The sequence below is a fragment of the Strongylocentrotus purpuratus genome, unplaced genomic scaffold, assembly GCF_000002235.5.
Source record: "Strongylocentrotus purpuratus isolate Spur 01 unplaced genomic scaffold, Spur_5.0 spur5_scaffold_14, whole genome shotgun sequence".
NCBI lineage: Eukaryota > Metazoa > Echinodermata > Echinoidea > Camarodonta > Strongylocentrotidae > Strongylocentrotus > Strongylocentrotus purpuratus.
In genome coordinates, this window is record NW_022145599.1 from 13,146,867 (window position 1) to 13,159,705 (window position 12,839).

General features: G+C 36.4%; 1 protein-coding gene across 2 annotated transcripts in view; it reads left to right on the forward strand.

Moving 5' to 3' along the window:
* The first annotated feature begins 456 nt into the window (after nucleotides 1-456).
* LOC590169 (sodium/calcium exchanger 3) overlaps nucleotides 457-12,839 on the forward strand; it is a 64,889-nt gene continuing 52,506 nt past the window's right edge. For both annotated transcript variants that reach the window (XM_011674472.2, XM_789782.5), the window contains exon 1: nucleotides 457-610. The gene's annotated coding sequence lies outside the window, so the exon portion shown is untranslated. The remainder of the gene's footprint in view (nucleotides 611-12,839) is intronic.

The following is a 12,839-nucleotide window of genomic DNA, read 5'->3' on the forward strand; positions in this document are numbered from 1 at the left end:
CATACTTCGAATAATATGTATAAAAGGGAAGTCAGGAAACCCAAAAGACCCGAATCTTTTAATTATTTTTCCCGATTCAATTCTTGTCAATAAGACCATCTGAAACGTAAAGATGACATTGATATCTTTCTCTTTTTGAGTGATTGAACTGACTTAGCCTGCCGTATCAATGGAAATTGGACGCGTCTATTTTGTTAATAAAGGGAAATAACTTGAATTAATGTTTTAACTTCATAAATATAATTTGTATAAATAAACATATCAAAGGTTGGTAATAATCATTGATATGCTTGACTTCAATACATTATAAAAGATAACTCATTTATGAAAATACTACAAAACAATCTATTTTGTTAAACTAGAAAGTTAAATTTCTCAATCCAATACATAAATAACCCCCTAATAAATGGACTCTCCCTAACTCCAATGTTTGGGTGCGGTACTAGCATATGTTTTGTACATCGTATCGTAGCTTCGCTGGCTGCGGTGATGATTTGGACCGCATCGGGAACAAGGGTCGACAATTTTGATTTTTCGATACGATTTCATTTTAATAGTGAAGTAGATGTCACTCCTGGATTTCTGAAATAATCGACAGTCTGCAATCAAGGTAAGATCAGTACTTTATTCGTAATTTTCTCATCTATATTGTTGCTTCCAAAGTGTTGTTTAAACGTCGATCCGAGCCTCGAGCAGCCGGGCAACTGCAGCGACGGCTTGAGTGTAGAGGCAAGCCTCTCTGCCGACACAATCAGGCCGCAGCTCAGCTCCCATTTCCCAAATATTTGGTGGTCTGTTTTCTCCTCATAATTTGAGTGATATTCGATAATATAATTTTTTACTTACTCGACTTTACGTGTACCTAACACCCTGGTTGTTGACATTATTAACATGATTTTTGCAATCAATAATTGAATTTTGATAATGCACGATGACAAGCAACAACCTTAAAGAAAGTGAAAGTGTAAGTTGTATCCTTAGATCTAGATCTAGATCTAGTTGAACTTGCCCAGGCCAGGCCAGGGGGCTTGGCGAATTGGCTGGGGTACCGGTTTTGTTCAGGCCGGTTGCTTTCGTGCTCTTTGATTTGTGATGTTCCTGTTTTTGAAACAGAACCATTTCTTTTACGATTCTGCCTGTCTGACTTCCTCATTGTTTTCATTACAAAATGGAATGTAGAACACTAGAAGGTCTCTAAGTTGAATAAAAAATTATAGATTTGAAAAGAGGGGGAATGCAGGTTGGGATTGTATTAAAATGGAATTATTTTTGTAATACTAGAAGGTCTAGACCTAATTTGAAGTATTACTATTACTAGTAGTAACTATAAGTGAATGAATTCAAGATTAAGACAATTTATGACTTAACCCATATTCACCCATCTTCTTGTTGAGCTTTTTGAAAGATGATGGTCTCGTAAATTATGCGCTCTTACTTTCAATTTAACTTCCACTGAATGTCTACATCAGTATCTTCAACTTCTTGCATTTTGCGGTATTATTAGTAACTGCTGCTGATCAGGAAACATCATCAGCTAATTATGTGAATTTGTTGCACTTCTTTGAGAGGAAAGCATCATCAAAATAATATTTATATAAATTATATTAAAACAAAAAAATAGGTACATGACTTGACGATGATAATAAAAAAAATAGCATAACTTAATTCAATATTCAAAAGACATAACTTAAGTTGTTAAGTGGCTACATCGACTCCTACATTCAACAGAAGCATTGATGAAATGGAAGATGAATTTATGCAAATTTACACTATGTTGTTCAATTATTTTTAATTTGTGAAGATCTCTCCCTTCATAATAATAATAATAATAATAATTGATTCTTATTGAGCGCTACTAGTACTACAGACAAACTGATCAGAGCGCTATACAACAGAAAAGAAACATACAAATCATAACAATTAAACAAGGAACAGTAATTAAGATATTATGAACGAAAAGAAAATTTAGCTACTCAAAATTTACATAAGTTGGCATAGCATTTTTGTATAATATTAGAAAGTAAAGTTGACTGTTAACAGTATTGTAGAGGAGAAAATATTACAGACGAGAAAATATTGCAGACGAGAAAGAAATGCATACTAGTTTTGTTCTGGCATAAGTTACCCTGGGGAGTGTTTCACAAAGACTAAAATTGACTTTAAGTTTGACTTAATTATGGCAGGCCATTCATGCCACTGTTTGCTCTCACCATTTACTGGCATTGGTCTCTCAAGGGACTACAAATCTTGGGCACAAATCTACAGAATTTATATTTGCTGATAACTCGATAATCGAAGGAAAAAATACTTTCTGAAGATCATAATGGTGAGAGCAACCAGTGCATTGAATGGCCTGCCATAGTTTAGTCCAACTTAAAGTCGATCTTAGACTTTGTGAAACACTCCTCAGGCCCGTACACTGTATGTGCATTGGTATTTAGTGTGCACATAATTCATATTACCAGTTAGTGTACATATACATTATGTCTTTATCTAATCTATGCTGAAATGAACAGATGTTTTCCTTATTATACACTTTCCTGGTAGTCTGTGAAATAATGCATGCATCTATTCTCAAGGTTGACTCTCAAATAATCTATACAGTGTCTCGTCGTTCGTCACAAAGCAATGAGTATCAATACATCTTGTACATGTAAATGGTAATTTAAGTTACTGTTAAGTATATGTGCAAAATTCCTTTAGAGCTTGAAATAGTAAAATGTTGTCTGAGATTAGTTGCATAAATGTATTAAACAGTGGTCTACATAAATGTTCATGTATAGAGTTGATTTTTTATGAAAATAAATAAGAAAATGTTATATACTGTACATGTGTTCATTTCATAAAAATAAAAAAATCCTATATAATTGAGTTTAGTTACATGTACAGTGTAGGTGTGTTCTTGACCTGACAGTTGTAATTATTTAAACTTATACGGATAGTTAAGCTAAACCAATGTTTTTTTCTTTTCAATTTCATTTGTCTAAAGTTTTAATGTTAAAAAAAATCTTATATTAGGCATGACAGTGATTTTTGTACTTGAACAGCACTTAACCACAGACTCACAGAGTGTACCTACACTGTAGAGTCAGATTTTCAGGTCTTCTATAAGTTCTATTTCCATATAGGATTTGCTGACTGGCTTCAGTTTGGTTTTCAAAACCAGGACACATCTGATCCCTGGGATTGGGGAGGAAGGAAATTAGAAAATCGCTTGAAATTTCTGCAAAAATAAATGACGAAGCTATGTGCGACAAATCGAGATTGGAATTCAATGGGATCACACAACCTTATCGCATTTGCGTAAAAGAATCTCGCACAAATTTAGCGGAGGATTCAGAGGGTAGATCCTGTGGAGATTAGGCTTAATGACTGATGGTATTAGGCAGTTGGGAAGGAAGAGACAGTGTGGTTTTAGAAGTCTGCTCTAGTCACAGAAAGGCCTGTCCTCATCAGCTTGAGATTGCCAAATAGCCAGCTATTGCTGATTTGGGAAATATTCCATAAGTTACAAATCGCGTCTTCATCAGCTCGAGACTTGACTAAAAATTGGAACTCAAGCTCGAGATATTTTGCTCAGCGTTCGCGTATAGTGCGAGTCTTTGGGCTGGTGAAAACGCACCGGAAAAAAGCGGGATATTTTGCAAACTATCCCAAGATATCTTGGGATGATCATCTCGACCAGATATCCCGCTAATTGTCACTTCAGGCAGATGAAGACTCAAATTAACTGGATAATTTGCGATCGGGATAGTTCAAAGAGCGGGATATTTGGCAATCTCTAGCTGATGAGGACAGGTTTAGACTTACTCGATGTACATGTACATTTTTGAAGAGGTGTTCAGGTCCTTGGCGACATGGATTCATATCCCACCATTGCCACCATGCCAAAGGAAACGAACCAAATCCACGCCAGGGATTTCCCAGTGATCAAACTGTGTCCTTTTTAATGGCCACTTAGCACAGAGTGACCGCCTGGCCAGTACTACATAGTACATGTAGGTGGTGTGAAAAATCCCAAGATATTATTGCTATTTTTGTTGTTGCTCTATTGAAATTCATATTGAGCTGCCATCGGCCATCTATTTTTGTCCTCAATTGACGCCTTACACAGCAGGTTAATATGTTAATTGTTTACCCAAGGAGGAGCTATAGGCCTTGACCTTGTCTTTGTATGGACTAGATTTATGTGTTAACCACACAGTACATAAACATGTATTTACATACAACTGTACATGTACGTACATATGTAGATTATACTGTGGAAGGAAGTAGCTACCAATACTTTTTAGCAAGGCTCATATAATAACTAGGGTACAGGTACCAGCTTTTACGTAGCTTTTTCTAAATAATATTTTTTTTTTTTGTCTTTCTTCTTGTTCTTTTTGATGAAGTATACATGTATATTTGAGAAAACATTTCTGAGAAAGTATGGTAGTCTATGGAATTTGTAGCAAGGATCCCTGCCCCCTGATAGCTGACTGAAGCCTTTTAATAGTTAAAGCATTAAAGGGGATTGAACCAAATATATCCAGTGTATTTAAAGATCTACGGTAGCTTTATTTCAGCTTTGTGTATTGGGGCAAGGAGAGAATTTGTGAGGGATTTGATAGTTGACTGCTTTGTATAGTTGACTGCTTTGTACCAGGGTTTTTTTGTAATCTCTTTGGCTGTAGGTCATTTAATTCTCTTGATAATATCAGGCAGTATGCATAGAAATGGGGAACAAAATCAAGCTACCGTATTTCATTGCATGTGTTTTGGCATCCAGTAATAGAGATTTAGTGATCAACATCTAGAAACAGGGATGTGATGTAGAGCATGAGTTGAGTATACTTGAGACTTGAGTGGCTGAATGAATACTATGTCAAGAATCCATTTGATTTTGATCTGGGGCCCATCAGTCAATACAACCTGTAAGTCTAATCAGTAACCGATAAAGTGATGCATTTTCTGCCTGAAAATTCACCATAAACATTTTGTTGTGCATGAATCTTTTGCAAAATTTCGGGAGTAGACAAAAATCATTAAACTTTCATGCCGCAGGAGAACTGTATAACAACCGACACGGCACAAACGTTTTTGCAATTTCACAAAAGTTTCCAATGGCGAAAATGGCTGTCATGAACAATATCTGTCAATTGAAAATGTTTCATGTCGTGGAATTTTAATCATTCTGCTGCTTCCTTCATCATGCAGACCATGGCACATTATGAATATTGGAAACGATGGCACTGGCTCTCGTGGCATATTGCCTGTTCAGAGCCGTTAGGGCGTTAGCTCTTTGCAGTGAGATGTCATATGTTAATGTATATAAGTTAATGCCCTTCTGGCTCCAAACAGACAATATCTTTATACACCCTGTACCTCTCATGGGACCCCTAATGTTCATCTCTGTTTGATCAAATCACCCTATTACATGCAATGTCTCTGGATAGGAAATTGAAATGGGAGTCTGGAAAAAACGTGGACGGACCATTTCCGAAAGTGAAACTTGGTCCAGGCTTTCTTCAAGAACGGATTATCAAATATCAAAGGTTAGAGCCTCCTAAACAGGATGTTCCTCCGGGGATACGAAGATGCTGACTTTTTGGGTTGGTTGACATTTCACATGGGTATTTATAGACTCATCAGTTTCCCTAAATTTATTTTGATGATGAAGATACAAGTTGCAATTTACAGACATAACATGGTTGGTGGAGGCTACGCTGACAGTGTGCCAAGTCCATTTATAATTCTGGGCGCCCTGGGATAAAAAACTGATTTATTTAGAATGATATTTTAGACTTGGGTTCAGAAGTCTACAGTGTCCATGTAGTGCCCTTTCCAAATCGGCACATTTACTGGGACAAAATGAATCTGGGGTATTCTATCTCTGAGTGTTCATTTTGATTTTCTTTAAAGCCCCACTGGACTATTTATAGCTACTTGCGCCCTATACAGGATGTATAGCAAACAATGCATGGGTGCATGTTGGTCCCCCATGATCCCCTTTTTCTTATGTTAATTGAGAGCTGATTTGATGAGATAACCACCTGTCAGTGATCTTGCAGGGAGGTCTAATGGCCCCTGGCCAAACTAATGCAGACGGGCTTTAAGATACTGGTAGCATACGATTCTAGCAAAGTTTTGTTGGTTTGACGTCAGCTTGTTCTCATGATGAATATTGAGAAATATTTTGCATGTGTTAAATTTGTCTATGCTATGCTATTTAGATAAACCAGACATTGAGGTCAAACAACAGTTTAGGAGTTTTCTATTTTTAGGATAGAAAATGTTGATAATATTTACATGTACATGTGATGTGCACTCTCTGTGGCTTTGCTAAAGCCCTGCAACCTCATCCAAGGGTGTTTCTTTAATTTGTCACTTCCTCAATCGTAACTACGGGAAAATAATGTGAAATTAGATTAACAGATTTCTGAGCTGTTACTAACAACTAACAATAAGTTTTGGTGTTGCTATAGGATGAATCGGCCCACTTCAATCCAGAGTATTTTTAGGATCGGCTTGTCGTATTTTATTGGAAACTTCCCCAAAGTTTGGGGTCGCGACAGGTTTTGTCAAACAGACCTATCACGTCATCGTGAAGGACGCTTGCTAATTTGACGCAATTTCGAGAGGAGAAACAGGAAGGGGGAGTTTGACGTCATGCGCGAGGTCTCGTGAGGTCGCGCGAGGTGACTGAAATCGGATGGTGTTTGGCATGAGGAAATTCAGAAGGCAAATGGGTTCTGAGATTAGGGACGGTCCTGCTATCAGCCTGTTTGGGTACTAAAGTCGTACATGGTATGAAGATCGGTTGAATTTCATTTTGTGTAATTGGTAAAATTGGGAACTGCAGAAATATTGGGTTCAGCATGTGTGGAATGTGTGAAAAGTTAGGCCGCCCTTGCAGTCACGATAAGCAATATCAAGCTTATCTCGGTTTGCAGACTTACTTGAAGAGAGCAAAGTTTTAGGAAAGGTTTTGAGCATACAGTACATGTATGTACGGTAGCTTTAATTACAGGTAGCTCTAGTTTCTATTATATCTAGCAGAGCATATCGTCGCTGTTTTCACGAAGTGACGGTAGTGAAAAAAAATTGCATTCACTTTGCGTTACGATTTTCCTCACTACCGTCACTTCGTGAAAACAAGGACGATATGGTGCATGTACATGTACATGTACAACAACGATTGCTCCCTTAATTTAGCGATGTCTCACTAAACTCAAATTAGAACAAAATCATATTCAAATACTTTTGAACTTATAGCATAAGTTACATTAGGCTGTCATCATTAGCTCAAGTTTTGCAATTAGCGGGATATTTAGTCTAGAAAATATCCAGAGAAAAATGGTCTTGTTTCCTAAATATCCCGCTATCTGGGAAATAGCGGACTAATTTGCACCCGTTCGAGCTAGTTTGTGGTGAGCGTATCGGTCTGGTGAAGACGCAATTTCGAGCTTCGGGATAATATCCCAAGTCTGAAAATAGCAGGTTGTCAAATTTTTGTCAAACTCGAGCTGATGAGGCCAGGCCAATTGAGACGTTGGTTGGTGAACATGTTTATTTACCATCTATAGCTGAGTTACATGTACTTCACCAGGGAGGTGACCTGAAGAGCGGGTCAGACTCGCTGGAGAGACTTCCTTATGGGTTTGTGTGAGCCTTTGTTTATTTTTCTTTATTGACTACCGGTAGAACCGATACATCGCTATTGTCTAGGGCATGTTTTGTTAAGGTATTGTATTTGTATTGTCATCCTTGCTTGAACCTCCACACATTCAAGTACAAATATTCAGAAATTAGATAAATAATCACTTCCCAGTTAATATACATTTGACATGTGTTGTTCCTTTATTGTGTCAGTTTATCTCAAAATATGTTATATCTCAGTTCTTTTTAGGCAGTGCTGCGTTGAACATTGTAGATAAGTAGTAAGTTTTTCTATGCAACATACATGTACATTAAGGTCTACCTGTACATAATATATTTGGGCAATGGTACACATAACATTTTGTTAAATAATTTTTATAAATCTAATAATACTTAGGGCCTACAGGTATTTGCAGTTGTGCATGACAGATTGGGAGAAAGGATTCTTACACAGTATCATTTATATACTCACAAAGGGTTTCTTACTTTCCTTATAGGACTTTATATTAGGAGAATCTCGAAAAGAAGAGGTGTCCATAATGAGTTTATATAGTTTGGTTGGTATTATAGTTTTGATAATGTTTTATTTGAATGACTGTTGTTGATTGCTTTCTTCCAAATTTTATCAGATGATTAACAGGCACACCCTGGTTTTTAAGTACCGTATTATCTGGGAGTTTCTGTTAGGTGTGATAAAGTGCATTGTCCAAAGTTCAGAAGGCACATCTTAAACAAAGGCAATCGTCTTGGGTGTGGAAAAGATTCATGCAAATATGAAACAAATATTGATGGAATTATATTGTCTGATCAGTACCAGAAAAGCTTTAGCGCATGCCAGCAATAAGGTTTTTCCTACATATCATTAAACTGATCAAGCTGGTTTGTCTAAAAATTCGAAATTGATTGAAAATATTATTAAAACCTTCTACTAAACGAAACTCCTATTGAATTATTCATTATTCTATCATATAACATCCTATTAAGCTAATTGCACTTGTGCATTGTATCCCAGCTATCTCCCCCAAACAATATGGGAGGATTTGTGTACTTCGCTGGTGGGGAGGAAGTAATTACTTTTTCAAATTTGATTAGAATGACAAGTTCGCTTTTCAGTGTTTGTGCATCACACCGTATAATGAATGGGTATATTAAATAATGTATGCTTGTTTTGTAGTATTACATGATGTAGGGTCTCTGAGGGACCTGAATTTTGAATTGATTGGTTATTTTTAGTACACACTGTTTCAATCCAGTGGAACTGTCATCATTCTTGATTTTGAGACCTATCTTTATCATTATTTCTCTGTCCCCTTGACAACCACAACAACATCAGGGAAAATATTACTTAAACAAATTCTGGGGCTACTTTTCAAGCTTGCTTTCATGAAAATAACACTCTTTAATTTGTTTTGCATTGAACTCTATGCAAAGTTTGGGGGCTCTTTTAAGACTTTCGGGGGCGCTTTTGGGCATTTCGGGTGCTAATTTGCCCGAGCCCTCGAGTATTTTTTTCCATGAACAACAATGACAACAAAATTGGGCCAAAGTACCTGAGTTTAGGAGAAATTGACCAGGTGTGTTGACAAATGAGACATGTACCAGCCTATAGTGCTTTTACATTATATGATCTGGTTCCCCAATTTGACTACTTGTCCACTTTTCTCATTTCTATTCACCTTGCTGCCCCATCTGATTGTGGCTCAGAGGCTATCAATCAAAATCTAAATAGTTAATTCAGCACCCTGTAAAACCACAAAGCATAAATCTTTTGATATTACCAAGGGGACCCTTTTTAGGTAAAAATAAAAACCAGGCATTTTGTGGTTTGCGAGCAAGTCATTGGTAACAAAATTGTTCTAAATCTTGATCAATATATTGGATCAGGATCTGTTCTTGAAAAGGTAGGCCTATACATTTTCTGATCTGATCTTGTAGACCCCATGCCTATCTCTATTAAAGACATCATGCAAGCACTTGAATATCTTTTGTTTTGGTTAGTTTGTACTTTGGAAAGTAGAATCTGCTATGAAATCATGTGAGTTACAACATTTATAAAATACTTGACTTTTAAATTTTCTGAAAGCATTTATTTCATCACTGAATTGCAAAAACATGTACAGGTACATAAATTGGGACAGATCAATTTTGCAGATACAGTATACATACAAAACACAAAATAAAATACTGTACGTTCAATTCGTGGAAAGGGTATCAATAATTTATTTGTTAACTGTACATTGAGAGTAAAGTTATTCTCAACCCCCTGCAATACAATACATGTACATACTGAACATAAATACAACATTCATTATTAAAGTATGTATCTTGTGTTGGTGAGTATTTCGAGCTGCTTTGAATAATCTGCTTCCCTACTGCACGTTCAGAAGATGAATAGTTAAAGTCTAAATGGAGTGATGGATTATCATGGACTTTCAGAGTGAGAGTAAAGCTGATTGGTAATTTTCCCAAGGTGTGCCAAAAAATGGTATTGAGCAGCTTTGTCTTATCAGGGTAGCAATATTATCAGAAACTGACTGATCTTTTCCCTTCAGTTTAAAAGTTCATAGATGCTTTATGCTTGCAGTTAACAACTAAATTATTCATACCTGTACCAAGTTTAGTGATTTGTTTACATGTAAGTATGTAAAAATTTGATTTGTCCTGATTTACATTATGTTTCTTGAGTATGTGGCATATTGAAGCTTACAGGTGCATATTTTATAAAAGTAATCAACGAAGGCCCTAATTCAACCAGTCCACGTTTCATTTTTAAGTTACGAAAAACACCAAATATATAAAATTTACAATCCTGTAGGATGTATTTGAAGGAAATATGCAAATTATTTCCTAAATATGTCAGTGAGGGGGAGAGCACAATTAAAAATATTTGTTCGAGAAAAAGACATTATACTTTGTTTTAAGTATTTCAATAGAATTATGAATGTTTAGATTTAGGTCTTTAGATTATCTTAGATGGTGATTTGGAATTTGGATTGAAAAATTAAACATACCGGTAATATCTTTTCACAAATAAAATTCAAGGGTATTTCCCAGTTTACACATCATTTATAGCCTAAGCATGGCAAGAAGTCATATTGTGTAAAATATGTGCAATACTCACAGCGCCCAGCAATCTAGACATGCCATGATTAAAGATAAACTTGAGTTCTGGTAAAAAAAGAAAATGAATTCTCACAGAATCTAACAAAACTTACACTGAATGTTCAAGATTACAAATAAATGTCATGTGCCAAACAATTTTGGAAGAAAATGTACACTGGCTGAGTAATGAGCATAGAAAGATAAGGAAATCAGGGTAGTACTAGCCCCGACACCATGTGTGTTGCCCCATATACACCTTTCTGTGTAAGTGATTGTTACTTTACCAAGACTCTGCCAAATTTATGATGATTTTGATGACTCCGGAACCTTGCATTACATGCTACATGTATATGATCAACTTTTCTGATCCATTCAACACCTTTTCTTTCACAATGCAATCGCATTACCAGAACTCAAGTTATCTTTAATGCATGCTTTTGTTGATCGTTACCATCTTCTCCGGAAGTTCAGATCGTGCCGACCATTAGCAAAACTGTCGTTTCGTTTTATTAATCTTTCACGGCATCCTTGAGATTCCTCTTGGTTTGATTGTGTCGTGTAACCTAGCAACGTGCTTGTGCTATTCAGGTGACATTGAACTTGAAATGGGCATGAACGAGGCAATTAATTATTTTAATCAGAATGTTAGAACAAATAAGATTATCGTCTAGTGGGTATAGAGGTGGAGTAATGTGCAATATTAGTGTGTATTGTTCATGTCAGCTTAATAAAGTTGTGCCTTCTATGGGAATTTCGACTTGAGATGTGTATACGTGTACATGTACCTGTTGATTTAAACATAGCTGACTTATTTATTTCTATTAATGAAATCAGGAGTGGACATTGATACACTAAATTTGACTTTGAAATCATATAAATAATAGGGATTTTTGCAACATGAATTCATGAAAATCTGCATTTCACATGTATGTACCGTACATGTAGTATGAAAAAGAAAAAACAAAAGTCCAGAAGAAAATGGAGGAGAAAACATTGTAAATGTACAATGTACTGTACATGTATATGAGAAGGGAAAAAAAAAGAAAAAGAAAAGGGGAACGTGTCAAATACATTTAATTCACATGGCTACAATTAGAACAAGCCATACACGTTTGTTCACAACTTCACACAATGTATTGATTTGATACAACCCAGATTTGGTTATGTAGAAGTTGTTTGCATGTATTTGGCACTTTGTAATTCTTCAAACGTATTAATTCAGATTGCATTTATTAGCATAAAACAGAATCGTGTTGCTGGTACAACGGGCTTGCCAGCCTTCCTCGTTGGTAAGATCGAACGCTGATGCAAAAAATACAATACAATATTGATAAAAATGCTAGCACGAAGGCAGGGCACGTACAGTGGGTACATATTGAATGAAGATGTCCTTGTTTTATAGTGACGTTGTGTGTTCATCACTAGACATCCCTGTTCTATTGTTTCTATAATTGGAAACTCAAATTGTATGCAATGCGATTGACGAACCATCGTGAAATTCACCAGCTGATAAAACTGCAGCCTTTCGTGATATGCGGCTGGGCACGCATTCCCATATTGCTTTATGAGCTGGCCATTGCCTGGAAGAGCCTTGGTGAGCGGCTGACAGGGTTCATTTTGAAATGGCGCCTCGCTAGTGCCAGATCTCATACGGTGGGTTTAATCAAGCATGTGAAAATCAGCTATGCCGGTCGTTCTCCCTGAATGGTCGTGATGTGCAGTCGGTGGTGTATGTTTGGAGTAGCAATGAGATCAAGCTGTCTTGATTATTTTGGACTAGGAGGTGAAGATCTCTGCCTGTTGAGATACTTGTTGTCCCATTGCATCAGGTATCTTAATCATTTTAGGCCTGTCATCATCAGCTTGAGTTTGCCAAATAACCTGCTATTTTCAGACTCTGGATATTGATTGATTGATTGATTTTATTTCATTTCATATAACAATTGTTTGCACAATAACGAACATAGTTGGCAAAGTAAGATCAAAATTATGAAATGAAACAGGAACCTATTATCCCGAAGCTCGAAAATGCACCTTCACCAAACCGATACGCTCATCATAAACTAGCTCGGACGGGTGCAAATTAGCCCGCTCTT